Consider the following 12,488-nt stretch of genomic DNA (forward strand, 5'->3'; position numbering starts at 1 on the left):
GTCTACTTCATTCTGACTATAAGGCTAACCATTTAAAAAAAGAACAAGGAATAGTCACGCTAAGATGATACTCCCCCTTGCCCCACAAATTGCTGGAAAACTAAACTTCACTTAGCAAGAAGCCTTTCAAATATGTGTGATTTCTTTCTAGAGCACAAAGGGGGCAGAGGATTACTGACCAATCCTTTAGTGGCTTTCAGGTGCTCAACATACAAAGAGTGGGAACAAATGGCAGCTTGAGACAACAGCTGAATCATTAGGCTGATTCAGTCTAAGGAGTTGGCTTACCTTTGGTCTTTCAAAGACTGCCTACAGCCTGCAGGAATAAGTATTATGTGTATATGCAGCCTTGAGCACACAGTGAGCAAGGCAGGTGACTGGAAACCTTGACTTTCCTTTAACCTTTCTGACCAAGTTTCTATTAACATTTTGGTAGGCCAAGTGCCAATGGTGGCTTCCAGCTGCTGACTTTTTGCGCTTGCTGGAGATCCTTGAGGTGTAAAAAAGGTAAAAAGGGTAAAAAGGTGCCTCTTCAGCTAACAGTCCACACAGTGTGTTCTGTTGATGAAGCCTGTGTAGCCCCACAACTGAGCGCATGTCTAGGCAGAGGGTTATACGATGTCCTTCAGACAAGCTGGGGAGTACTGCATGTTCAACATCATAAGAGCAAGTGGCATGGAAGCAAACGAGTTATTCCACTAAGACTGATTCGATACTTCCCTTTCTTCCTCCCTGATTCCAAAGTGGATCCACCAAACATCCCTGAATGGAAGCTACAAAGGTGAACCGGGGTTGTAGACACAAACCGTCTCATCACCGTGCGCGCCTTATATTGTTACCGCTGCTTGAATGGGATGCGACCAGAATCTCTCCTCCCTTGTGCCAGGACCCAGAGCAGGAAGCACCGGGTGTGCAGCTCTTAGGAGATGAGTGAATTTGTTAGAGGGGGTCTTTTCTGGATGGATGCTGGGAAGTGACGTCACCCAGCCCCCTCCTCTGCAAGTGTGTGTGTGTGTTTGTGTGTGTGTGTGGGTTGCGCGCCTCCTTCTCCCAGCTCTCCTGCCTCCTTCCTTCGCGGTCCAGCTCTCTGGCCCTTTCAGTGGGTCAGTGGTCCAGATTCAGGGATTCGCCAGTGGGCGCAGCGGGCCTGGCCCTCCCCTCGCCCGGGCGCACCCATACTCACACTCTCGCGCTGGCAACGCGCACGCACAATCCCTCAGCGCTGGGGCACCGCGATTCCGTGGGATCCCCGGCACGTTACGAGGATTTTCGAAATCACCCAGACAAGGAAACAAAGAGAGGAGCTTTTCCAATCACTTTCCTGAGATTTTTTCATTTAATTTCCCCTCCAAACCACCTCGCCTTCAACCGGAGCCGCCAGGTTCAAGCCAGGTCCGAGGACTGGGCTGGCCTGGCCGTCCCCTCTCCGGGCCCTTGACTCCGCGCGGGCCGGTCTCCAGGCGTCGCCTCGCCGCCTCTCCCCCGCCTCCCCTCTCCCCCCGTCCCCCGCCGGCCTCAGTTTCTGGTTACCTCTCGAGTGCGCTTCACTTTTTTGGGGGGAAGAAAAGAAGGACAGGGAGGCGTTGAGGGGGGCAGCCGAGTTGCTATTTGTGGCCAAAGAATCCTCTTTAAAAGAAGCAGCCCCGGGAAGGAGGAAACAGGAGAGGCGGAGGGAGGAGAGGCTCCGCGGCCCCGGACCCCCCAGCCGCGAGCGGCGGAGCGTCGAGGAGCGGGAGGAGGAGGCGACACACAGCGGCGGCGGCGGCCGGAGAGCGAGCGCAGGGCGAGCAGGAGGAGCGGGAGGAGGAGAAACCGCCGCGGAAGCCGCGGGCTCAGAAGGGCCGGGAGGACGGCCCGCGAAGAGGAGGAGGCGGAGGAGGAGGAGGAGGAGAAGAAGGGGGTAGGGGTGGAGGGAGGGCGGGGGGACGCGCTCCTCTGGATGCTGGATTTCGGCTTTTTGGACTCACTCGCAGACTCTCCTCCACTTCCTCGCTCTGGACTGGGCTGGCCGCGCGAGGACCGGGCGGAGGCGGCGGCGGCGGCGGCCACTGGGGGTGCTCCCGCGGCGGGGGCCGCAGCTGCGCGGGATTAAATCGGCCGCCCGGACTCCGGCGGCTGGGGCAGGCGCGGGCTGCGCGGCCGTGGCGGGGGGCGAAGGCGCTGGAGGAAAGTGCTGGTGGCGGCGCGAGAGGCGGTGGCGGCGGCTGCCCGGAGCCAACATGACCAGGTGAGTCCTCCGAGCCGACCCGGTCCGCCCCCCCTGAGTCCTCTCGGGTCTGCGCTCGCCAGAGCCAGGCTCCCGCAGCCCGCGCTCCGGGGGCCGGAGCTACACTCTCCCGCGTCTGCGAGCCCGGCGCCCCGGCACTGGAGCGAACAGTTTGCTCTTCTGAACCTCCTTGGGCAGAGGTCCTCCCCTGCACGGTTCGTTTCTCGCTGAAAACCTCAGACCTGGGAGTGTGGCAGTTGTAGAGAATGAGGGTGTTTGAGTCTGGGTGTTTGTGCCATCTCCGCTTTCTCCTCCTGGGGTGGGCGTAATATTGGGGAAATGGTGGAGCGGCGGGGCAATACGACCCTACCCAGAGATTCTGCCACTGCATTTTTTTTTTTTTAAGAGGCAGTGAGTACTGTTTTAAGGAGGGCTGGTTCGGAGAGGGGGGCGATTTCTTTTTCTTTCTTTCCTCTGAACTACTGGGGAGAAGGAGAAATAGCAGGAATGAAAGTCTACGCGGCTGCCAAAGAGGAGGGGGACTGTTTTGGAGACCTTTCCGTGGCAGGATCAAAGCTCGTAGTTTTGCTGTGGCGATCTGCCCTTCTTACACACTTATTCCATGGGGAAGGTAACGCAGAATTTATAATGCAAAGTCCAAGTTGTAGGAAACAACTTGAAAAGAAAACCAAGAACAAACCAAACGTTCTTTGCTTTCCTTATTTATTGTAGCTTTCTCACTGGCATGTAGAAAACTTGAATCGTTTATGTGTGAGGTTGATTTTCTTTTAAAAGCAGTAACAAATTAAGTCACTTTTCTTATGATTAAAAAAAAAATCTTGTGAGCTTGGCTTTCATTAATTGGGTGCTCCAGTATTGTTCCATTAGCCAAAACCTGGATGATCACAATTCATTTGTATTGTTTCCAGCTTTTCCAGTACATCACTTGTCTGATGTCTCCTCTGTTTTCTAACAGTGATCTCCAGAACAGCTTACACTTTGTAGGATGCCTTAAACCTCCAGGAAGATTCCTGAGGGAGTCAGGAATTTTCTCTTAAACTTTTTTCCTCCACCGTCCCCCCCCCTTTTTTTTACATGCCCACAGTCATAGTACCAGTGACTTAGAGCAGAGCACATACATTTTGAGCCTGTCAGAGACTAGTGACTGCTTGTGACTTGAGATAGATTCGCTGCTGGACTTCTAGAGCTTCAAACGTGGACCTTTCCTTTTGGTGTGTTCTTTCCAACCATCCTGTAGCACACATATGGGGAGTTAGTCCAACCACTGATACTTCTAACCATTTTGGCTATTCTATTTCTGTTTCAAAGTGTTCACAGTCACCACTCAACTTGAGTAAAACCAGAGTGATCTACCGCCAAGATTTGAAATATTCTGAGTTAAAGGAATATTTAAGTGATACCAACTTAAAGATTCTCATGTTGTTATTATGATGATATCCAGGACAAAGCTTAATAGATATTATAGGTATTTAGAAAACATTTTTTTGTATGCCACAGATGGATGTTACATTATTAGCTTAGCAAAGAGAGAATACAATTTAAATGCTCAATGTCCGAATTCTTGAAACAGATCTCCAAAATGGACAATAGAAGGAAAATTTTCCTACCTCCCACCTCCCATAATTATATACTGTACTTTGCTTTTCAATGGAGCTAGCAATTCTGTGACAGATTTCTTATATTCACCCTCATGCTATCAGCTATTATTGTACTTTCAAAGTGTGAAATTGACAAGCTGGTCAGTTCTATGAATTCAGCTGTCAGACTGTGTCCAGTTAAAAATTGCTAAAAGCTGTAAAAATCCCTGCCTAGAATTTTCTTTTTTAAAGGAAAGGCAGCTAGGAGATGAGGATTAAGTGGTGTTATTAATTGTAGATTTTTTAAAATAGGTGCACTCTAACGTAAGTTTTATCACTAGCTTTGTTTATAAAACATTGGTTTTATTTCTTGGGAAGCACATTTTAGATTTCTATTATTTTAAAAGTGGCATTCAGTTTGTATCTATATTTCATTTTAAATAGCACTTTATATAGAAATAATCTGTTCTTAAAGCTCTCAGTAATACTAGTATAATAGAAATAAGATTCAAAGAGGAAAAGTGTGTCTGGAATATATTTTATTGTATGAGTAATATATTACTTTTGTAATGACATGCAAAGAGGTGAATGAATTAAATATTTTATTGTGGAGGTTATGTAACAAATTCTTCTTAGATCAGTGCAGTTGTAGTTGCTAAAGTAATGAAATTCAGTGCTCTATTTAATATGTATGTATTTCAGTGGATAATCATAAAAGCAAAACTGCTTAAAGTATTAACTACCATGATTTGATTTTCTTTTTAAGATTGACATTCATTTATAGTCAGAATATCTCAAAGTCCAGAACTAAGAATTGGAATCCCCTCATCTGCTGCTATTTGCTAAACCACTAGGGGCCTGTATAACTGTTCTTATATCCAGGAGATAGCTTGGTATGGCATAAGCAAACCCTTCCTAGAGAAACATTTAAAAAGAATCAGGTAGGCAGTCCCCTGTGTTTTTGTTTTGTCTTTTTAACCTATTAACTCATGCTCTGATGTTAGTCATAGACATTGATTGAAGGGTTTTTCAAGACTATTGTTTAGAACATTACACTATGGTGGTGCAAGGATGACTTTTCACAGAGTGTGTGGAACATTGGAGAGGTATTTCTGCAAATTCATATGTGATCCAAGTTCTCAGTGTATGTCAAGGATAAACAAGTAGGAACGTTAAGAAGTTTTCCTTATTGGACTGAAAAGGGTGTTATTTGCATAATGTAAGGTTAAAAGAGAAAGGAAGCAGAATTACTTTAAGGAATGTGTAGTCATAGATTGATGGTGTGATTAAACTGGCTTTGTAAGTGCTGTGCAAGTTGTGTGGAAGGAGAATCTGAGGCTGTGACTACAGTTTAGTCAGCACTTGAGGGACCTGCACTGGGGATGCATCGTACATTTTTAAGTGTCAGTTTCACAAATTTGAAATCGACCAGCTGTGGCAATCTTGATAGACATTAGGCAATAAGGTCAAGTATTCTTACATTGTTCTTCTGTTGATTTTCAGTTTTTCAAATTGACAAGGGTGACTATTTGTAAAAGAGCACACTGTAAGTATTTGCATATTGAATTTCCTTCAGACCAAACTTGATTTATCAAGTCATTGAACATTTCTATTTTTAAAAGGATTCTATGGATAAATAATAATTCATTAACACAATCACGTATTAAAAGTGCCATTTCAGGAGTGATGGATTTCTCAAGGTGATTTGGCTTCAAAAATACCCTTTCAGTGTGTATTTGTAGGTAGTCAGAGAGTTGGAGTATGCATATGCTCTAATTTATGATTCTGAGAGCATCAAACTTTTAGGCTCACATCTTTAAATATGCTTTTAACCTTTGATCATGGGTGCCCTTTTCCCAAAGTTTCTGGTCTTCATGAAAATAAACTTTACCTTGAATGTAATATATTCAACTTAGAAGCCACAAAGTACACTTTTAGGATTCATTTTATAAACATGAATATATGAAATGCTAAATAGAAAGATATAATTATTCAGTTTTCCAGAATATTCAGAGACTGTTTTTTTCCCCTGTTTTCTTAAAGGGCCAGTAGTTTTTGATTGAAAAGGTTAGTTTGAGTAAATGAGTTATATTTTAAGCAAGGCCTACTCAGTGTGTTTTTGCCTTATGGAGTTATTTTTCAGGTCTTTGTACTGTTTGATTTCTTGGAAAAATCTTTAAAGAAAGCTACTTACTTGTGATGGCATAAAGACAACTTGCAGCTGCAAGCAAAATCAGCGTTTAAAGAATTTTTACATTATCAATGATTTGCAAAGAGAAGAGTTGTTTTTTTTCCGTGAGCTACAAGATTGAGGACTCCTATATAACGCATCAACAGAAGAAACCTGAAAATGTGGAGGAAGATTACTTAGGAGGGAATTATCAGTAAATTTCATTGCAACAAACATCCCTTGTTTAAGCTTCCATAATATCATGGCACAGTGACATTTCCACCAAAGGATAGGTTTGTTTGGGGATATGTTTTCTGTATGGATAATTTCATTTGCTTCTAATTAGTAGCTGGTAACACTTATTAAAATGGCATGTGTGGCTTGCATTTGTTTTGACAATTTATAGTGTCCAAATTCTCCCACCCCTATTTTAAAAATAAAAATGTGTTTCCAGCTCTCCACAGTCAAGCCCCTAAGAAAGATAGCTAAAAGAATAAGTGGTCTATGCTTACTGATTGTTCATTATATGAAACTGTAGCCTCAGATGTAAAAGTTTACTGTTTTCTTTACGTCATAAGTCTTGGGAGGTTAAAGAGCAAATGCTTATGCATTATAGAGGTCTCTGACCTAATGTAACCTAAATAATTGAGTCATGACAGTGGTGCAAGACTGAAACGTTAATGAAATAGAATTCTTGAAAGACGTAACTCACAAAATTACATTTCAGGCCTATGCCCCTCATTTTCCGTTTAATAAATCACCCATTTGCTTTTATGTAATCAGCGGTTTGCAGTTTCTTTTCTTAACATTTATAAGATATTCTTAAGACAGACATTAAGGTAATTTAAATATTGTGTCTGGTTATACTGTCAACTTGTTGGGAAGAAAGAATAACTGAAATAGCCTGCTATGTCCTGCCTCCTTCCTCTGAAACTAATACATTTGATTTCTTTCTGTTCATTGTTTTCTGTTTGATGCTGACATCTTTAATAGGGTCATATCAATACTTGTCAGTTACTCTATAACTTTTAAAAAATTACAAGAAACAAAGAGCAAAACGGAACTTTTTCTTGGCTTTTCGACCTCTGCTGCCCCCTAAATCAAATCCATGTATGTCATGGATCAGTAAATTAAATGAAAGAGATGCCAATTTAGAAAGCTAAGATGGCTGATTCTGTCTGTGAGGCAGCAGATCAGGTGCACCCATACACAGACAGTGTTGAGACCACTTGAATAGTCCTTGTGGTTCCTACCTGCAGCAAGCAAGTTCTGCTCTCCTTTGCAAATGGGCACTCTTAGGTGGCAGGCTCCCCTTTGGCTTCTTCAGCATTTATAACGAAATATAAGAGCAAAAGCAGCTGTCTGAAGCTGGATTTTCTCCTAGTTCTTTGAATCCACTGCCCAGAAGCAGGACTTAACTTTGACATTCAGGTAACAATGTCAGGGGCCTTGTGACCTTTACCACTTTGCTGTTGACTGACTTTAACCATTGTAACTGTCGGTGTCATGAGGCTGATTGAATTTATAAATTCTTAATTGTCTTTTTCCACAGTCCTCAAGGTATATTCTTTAATGTAGCAGTAGCTAACTAAATTGAGATTTGTGAATTGCATTTAGAAAATTGTGTTTCTCAGTATTGCTTCGGGACTAGGGGAAAGTGTGCTTTCAGATCTATGAAATGGTCATCTTTAATCATTGGGTCCCAAGTAACAAGTGACTTTTTTTTTAAGCTTCAGTAAGCGGATTCCTTTTATTAACAAAAAGGTTTATATTAATATTGATTTTATTAATAATTGAAAAACAGTTATTTTAATCTTGTTTAAGCATGTAGGTGTATAGTGTATGTAAATATAATGCTAAAGGTTGCAAAATCTGGACCAGCTTCTTCTTTTTTTTTTTGACTACAGTAAAAAAAAACATAAATTTGATGCAAGAAAAACTAAATTTATACCTTAGTTTTGTCACTTATTTTCTGTGGAATCTTGGCAGAAATTACATAACATTTTAGGGTCTTGTTTCACCATCACAACATGGAGAAAATAGCCATAGATGTGATGAAGATACAATTAGATAAGAATTTGTCTTATTTTGTATTTTAAATTAAAAAAAATTCCTGGATGCAGGAGTAATGTAACGGACATGCTGTATTCTATGACGCGATTTTGTATGATAGTGTCCTGCTATCTTTATCTACTATAAATTATTGCTTCCTGATTTGAAAATGAAGACTTGGGTATGAGTCGTGTACACTCTTGTGTACATGGTGTAATTACTACAGATTCTAGAATTACCTTTTCCTGTCCAGCACCGTTTCTGAAGTCTGTACACATCAGTCTGCCATAGTACGCTGTTTATCTCAGAAAGCTTTTAAAGGAAAAGCTAGAAATGATTTTACCTACAACGTACAAAGAGAAAATTTTGCTTAAAAGTGAAAAATATCTTAATAGATTCTTCATATTTGATGTTGAGCTAAGTCTCGAGGAAGAAATGTTTAGAAAAGCCTTTAATTAAAACACCGAACCGACAGAATTGCCTTTTTTTTTTTAAATGGTGGTGCATCTTAGAAAGCTCCTTAGCTCTTTGCCCATCGCAGCTGTCCTTCCATGAAAGATCAGGTTTCAAGAGCAATGATGGATGGTGGGTGCCTGTAGCCAGTTGTGGGGTTTGCTCTGAGGTCAAATGTATTGATGGAGGATAGGAATTTACTGCCTTCTGTCTGTCCCTAAAATCCACCAGTACAATTTAAATTAGACTAGACACATCAAATGCTGATCCAGTGTTCCATTATAGGCCCAAAAGACATTTGTTCACAAAGTTTAAAATATATTTTTTTTCCTCCAGTCTCCTTCCACCCTAACTGAAAGGACATATCATGCATGAGCTAATGGTTTCTTACTGCACAAGTGGAACTCAGCCTTTCTGCAAACACATATTTGAACTGCTTATACTAGTAACTTAATTAACAAACTGTTAAAGGATTTTAAGAGAGAAAATATGGCTACTCATTTTGACTTTTCTGATTGAAATAATTCAGTGTGTGATTTTTAGATACTTGGTTTTATATCCTTATTTATAAATTCTGTTGTATATCTTAATTTAAATGGAGTAGTAGGCTAATTGGTAATAATAGTAATCTACTGGAAATGTCTTAAGTATTCTAAATTCACTTAATGGCTAACTAATGATTTTCACATTTTTCTTGGGGGAAAAAGAAAGGCGTTATAATATTTTCCTAGAGGGATGCATTTTGGGGAGCATCTTCCATTGGAAATATCTCATGGATGGAGGGTGTCTCTGAGTCCTTTTTTTGATCCTCACTTTCTTCATCAACATTGCTTTCCCTTCATTGTATGCTTTTGGCCTCTGTGTCCCTTCTCCATTCTAAACTCTTACTGTTTTATCCCTGGCCCTCTTCAGATCACTGTCTATACTGTCTCATGAGCTGTTCCTATCTACTTCTCATAGAAGCAATAATTTCTGCATAGATGACTCTGAAAATAAAATTTATAACTTCTCTCTGGGGTTCCAGATCTGAATTTTTTAAAATCTGCTTGTTAGATAGTTGAGAAGTAGAAAGCTCTCCTTTGTCCCACATTCTGTATTTTATAAACCTAAAATATAATCTTTCATCCATACTTTTTTCTTGGTACCTTATTTTCTCTTTTTTCCTTTTCAGTTCTTCCTAAAAACTTTTGCTTTCTGAAACTCAAGGCTTTCAACTCTGCATCCTCAAGTGCTGAATTCCCAGCATAGCAGGCAAAGCCCCTTGCAGTCTAATCCCAGCTTGTGTGTCCAGCCTCCGTTCTCTGTGGAACCTCAAGAGCTCTGACCTGCTGCAGTGTCAGAGCCCCTGCCCTCAGGCACCTTTTTGGTTCTACCAGTGCTGTTCTTAGAATCCCCTGTCTCTTCTTGCCAGCTGTCCTAACTTGGAGCTGTTGAAATCCTAATTATTCTCTCATTTTCTGATTCTCAAGTGCTACATGTTCTTTGCTTTGAATTTATTTTGAGTAGAATTTAATTGAAATCATGAATGTGAAGAATAATTATTCAGTTGAAACCTTTGGTGATACTCAGGACATTGAGATAGGTGGAAAACTAATTTCTTTTTATTTTCTTTAAGTACAATAATAGTGATTGGTATATAAAGTTGTAATTGTGATGGTTGCTAAAATTTGCTGAGCACGTACATGTTCTAGACATTCAGCATAGCACTTTATTTTCACTGTCATGTTTAATGTCTAAAACAACACTAAGTCAAATGCTTTTATTATCATCAGTTATTCAAGAGGGGACTCCCAGGCGGTGCTGGTGGTAAAGAACCTGCCTGCCAATGCAGGAGAACTAAGAGAGGCGGGTTTGATCCCTGAGCCAGGATGATCCCCTGGAGGAGGAAAGGGCAATCCACTCTAGTATTGTCCTGGAAAATCCCATGGACAGAGGAGTCTGGCGGGCTACATAGTCTATGAGATTATAAAGAGCTGGACATGACTGAAGTGACTTAGCAGGCACATTGAAGAGACAGCTTGAGGGGTTAAGTATTTGCCTAAGGTTGCATAGCTAGATATAATAAAGATGTAACTTAAAGCCAAGATTTTAAGTTATGATCCCAACTATTATCCACTCCACTCTTATACCCTCAATATACTCTTGTGAATGATATGAATTTTTTTTTTTAAGAAAACTACTTCATATATACCAGGCACATATGCACAATAACATGGTACTTTCTTAACCAAATTCAGGAAGAATCTTAAACATTATGTAGGTTTTCCCATTATTGTTTCTGAAGAGTCTCTGTGTTTCTTTCTCTGCTTGGGACTGAATTTTTTTTGAACTTAAACTGTTTGGTTTGGATTGGTTAACTTTTTTTTTTTTTTTTTCCTGCAGTTGCCTTTCAGCTCTAAAATTATATGCTTTCAGGCCAGTCACACAACTTCCTGAGCTCTTGGGATAGTCCTAGAGTAGAAGTGGTTAAATAAAATATTTCCACCAAGAATAGTTTTTTTTTAAATCACCAAGGCTTGCATTTTCATAGCTGCCCAACAGGTAGGGAATCAAAAGCATTTTTACAAAGAGAACTATAGATGGAGCAGAGATATCTGATGAACAGCCTCCTGTCAAAGAAATGGAATTATGCCAAGTGACTGATACGTATGTGTTCTGTTTACTGGCAGCTTACCCTGCACAACTGTATCTGGGAAATTTTGCCAGTTATACTGTCTTCTAAAATATTCTTTTTGCAACTCACCTGTTAATTTCATGTTAAGTAATGGATGATTTTATAACATTTTTCTCATTTAACCCATCTTTATAAAAATTTAGCTTTTTTGGTGGGAGAGGGATCAGGTAACAGATAACCTATCTCTGGTTAATTATGGTCTTATAAATAATAATACAAGACAGGATGTTGGATTTGTTTGATTTGGAAAATTATTTTTTTCTCTGACAACAAGGCACCCTGAAGTTTTAAATCAGACATAGTACATAAAGTTACATGAAAAATGCTTTGGTCACTTATGGCTCTTACAGTATGTCAACAATTGAGTCTTCTTTGCCCAGGTTTCTGAAATGCCCAGGTCTCTCACATGCGTGTACTGTCCTATTTTGTCATGTTTTCCTGTGGGTTAATCTGTAAACAAAAATCTGTTAGGAGCCTGGAGCTGTGTGGACTGTGTAGTGAAGGTTTGAGTACTGTGTAGTGAAGGTTCTTCCATAATAAGGCTCATAATAAATGTCTTTTGATGATAATAGTTATAAATTAAGAGTGAGAAGTTCAATAAATATTGTTAAAAATATCCAGGTACTATAAGAAATGGTTGGCTAAGTGCAATTGAATAGAATCTGAGTTTTACTTTTGCCTGGACACACCTTGAGTCTGATCTCTTTTTATCAAAAAAACTAGGAAATATGCTATTTAAATCTTGATTTTAAATTTATCATTTAAAACTTGTTTTCTCTAAATGAGCTCTTGTTACTCCAGTATGCCAAAATAACTGTTAACTTTCTTTCAGCCAAATTATTCACTACCTTTTAATATGTTAGCTGGCGTCTGTTGGCAAGGCCTTCATCCTCTTTTGCCCAGACTGCAGCCTCTCTGTGTTTACTTGGGGTCACAGTGTGGTTGCTTTGGTGCTCTGTAGCCAGCATATTCATTAAGAAATTCACATCTGATTCTGTCACCCTTCTCCTTCAGATACTCCAGTGGCTCTCTCTTCTGCTCTATGTAAAGCTTGTAATACTCAACAGAAGTCATTTGGCCGTTGATGTCCTTCTCCCTTCCTTGTCTCTTGCCACTTTGCCATTCTCATAATTGTCTTTTCTGTTTCTTCTCCCTCACCCCCAACACACTTGCAGCCCAGCCATACTAAAGTATTTGCTGTTTCCCTGATGTGCTACTTTGACTCTTCTGTGTATAATTCTGAGCATGCTTTCTCCCTTTCCTGGAAACTCCTTTCTGCTTCCATCTTTGCCTGATTCCCCTCTTCCTTCAGGGCTTAGCTGAGCTGAAAACTCT

At 40.7% G+C, this 12,488-nt stretch overlaps 1 protein-coding gene across 4 annotated transcripts in view; it reads left to right on the top strand.

Annotated features, from left to right (window-relative positions):
• Positions 1 to 1,809: 1,809 nt before the first annotated feature.
• The window catches only part of LOC120860261 (receptor-type tyrosine-protein phosphatase delta), a 563,312-nt gene continuing 552,633 nt past the window's right edge, over positions 1,810 to 12,488 (top strand). For 3 of the 4 annotated variants that reach the window (XM_040236052.1, XM_040236053.1, XM_040236054.1), the window contains exon 1: positions 1,810 to 2,227. The gene's annotated coding sequence lies outside the window, so the exon portion shown is untranslated. The remainder of the gene's footprint in view (positions 2,228 to 12,488) is intronic. The other variant, XM_040236055.1, reaches the window with a different exon arrangement.

The sequence above is a fragment of the Oryx dammah genome, unplaced genomic scaffold (assembly GCF_014754425.2).
Source record: "Oryx dammah isolate SB20612 unplaced genomic scaffold, SCBI_Odam_1.1 HiC_scaffold_11050, whole genome shotgun sequence".
Lineage (NCBI taxonomy): Eukaryota > Metazoa > Chordata > Mammalia > Artiodactyla > Bovidae > Oryx > Oryx dammah.